The sequence below is a fragment of the Sphaeroforma arctica genome, assembly GCF_001186125.1.
Source record: "Sphaeroforma arctica JP610 unplaced genomic scaffold supercont1.5726, whole genome shotgun sequence".
In the NCBI taxonomy this organism is placed as follows: domain Eukaryota; class Ichthyosporea; order Ichthyophonida; genus Sphaeroforma; species Sphaeroforma arctica.
This window is the reverse complement of record NW_014034832.1, coordinates 1-1,868: the sequence shown is the minus strand read 5'-3', so window position 1 is coordinate 1,868 and position 1,868 is coordinate 1. Positions and strand designations below refer to the sequence as shown.

At 45.4% G+C, this 1,868-nt stretch overlaps 1 pseudogene across 1 annotated transcript; it reads right to left on the bottom strand.

Moving 5' to 3' along the window:
- Positions 1–950: 950 nt before the first annotated feature.
- Positions 951–1,542, bottom strand: SARC_15179 (hypothetical protein; annotated as a pseudogene; the record flags this gene model as incomplete). Its single annotated transcript has 1 exon — positions 951–1,542.
- Between the last annotated feature and the right edge of the window lie 326 nt (positions 1,543–1,868).

Below are 1,868 nucleotides of genomic sequence, written 5' to 3'. Positions count from 1 at the left end.
ACACACACACACACACACACACACACACACACACACACACACACACACACACATACACACACACACACACACATATATATATATATATAACACAATACAATTTCGTGCTCCTCGTGTATACTAGGTGGAATAGGTATGAGGTTCTGTTTTATATAAAAGGCACAGAAAATATACACGCATGCCTCACGCATCACCATAGGCCCAGTTCTGGTACCAATGATGCCCCCACCTGCTGTTTGTAGACTGGTTCACACATTTACGTCCTCGTAGCAAGGCACAGGCAGATAAATACACGTACATACCTATATACACGTGCATAAAAATCTTTCTGATGAGTTTTGCACTGTGTAATTACATACGTAGAAACCAACTGCATATACACGGCTACATGCTCAGACATATGTCGGTATACACGTACACATATGTCCACATGAATGTACATGACAGTACAAACTCGCCCCAAGCTCATACACATAGTAATATCCACATACAGTAAAGTAACACTATATACGTTCAATGCTCTCCACAAGCAGAGACGCAGTGATGAATACCCGGGGTATTCAGTTACACTGAAGGAGCAATGTGGCCTAATCCCAGGCAGGTTGCGCTTAGGTAGACATCCTCCATATATTTATACAACCACGTATAGACACACATATACACATATTTATACATACACAACCACACACACACATATATATATATTCATACACACAGCCACATATATATTAATACATAAACACATATATATTAATACATACATACATATATATATTCATACATACATACACATATATATCCATAAATACACACATATATATTCATACATACACACACATATATATTCATACATACACAGCCACATACTCACATACCTATCCAAACATACAACCACATACCCTCATGCATCCATTCACAAATATACACACACAATGTCCCCCCACACACACCTAGAGATGAATCGCCGGTTTCCGTGGCCACGTTGAAGGCGCGTGTGGCCTGGTCCCACAGATGTTTGAGATACGCAAACGTCACGCGTGCATTAGCGCTGAGGTGTGTGATGAACAACGGCTGCACACCCCCTCTATGCTCACCCACACTCGCGCCCGTCCCGGTATTCGTCCCGGTATTCATACCGCCGTTCGCGCCGTCCGACCCTGTCATGACCATTGCCATATGCGCATTGCCCCCCATACTTGCACTCCCATTGACACTCCCATATGGGTGTGGGTGTGGGTGTGGGTGAGCGTGTGGGTGTGTGTGTGTACCTGCCGGCTGACATTGAGACAGGGCAATAGACGCGAGATGTCCAGACAGCCCCTCCACTTGTTCGGCCGTGAGTAGGCCAGTGGGTGCCTGAGAGTGTGGGTATCCCTGTGCGTGTACGTGTGCGTGGGTGTGGCCGTGGGCGTGTGCGTGTGCTCGCTGCTGTGTGTCTAAGCGTAGTTGTAGACCCATGACCAATTGGGTGTCGAGGTTGGAGTCTAACGGACGTTCCATTAATTGCAGTAACGTCTTCTGTGACAGGTCCATCAGGCCCATCTGCGCCAGATACGGATACGTGCCAGAAGAAACATAAGACGTTAGACACAGGTGCTGGCATGTGTGTGTAAGTCAGTACCTTAGTTTGTGGAAACGTATTTGTATACGCGTTCGAGTGAACAGTATCAGATTTTAAATCTCTTAGTGAGACAATTGCTAGAGCACTCCCCACGAGCTAACTTATGAGCCACCGCACACAAGAACAAACACAAGAACACAAACCAACACAAGCGTACAGTGCCCTAGTGTAGTAATAGGTATGCCCGTTAAGGAGAACACATCTTGCTTGTTGACGTCTGCATGACTACAACTATGGATATATATAT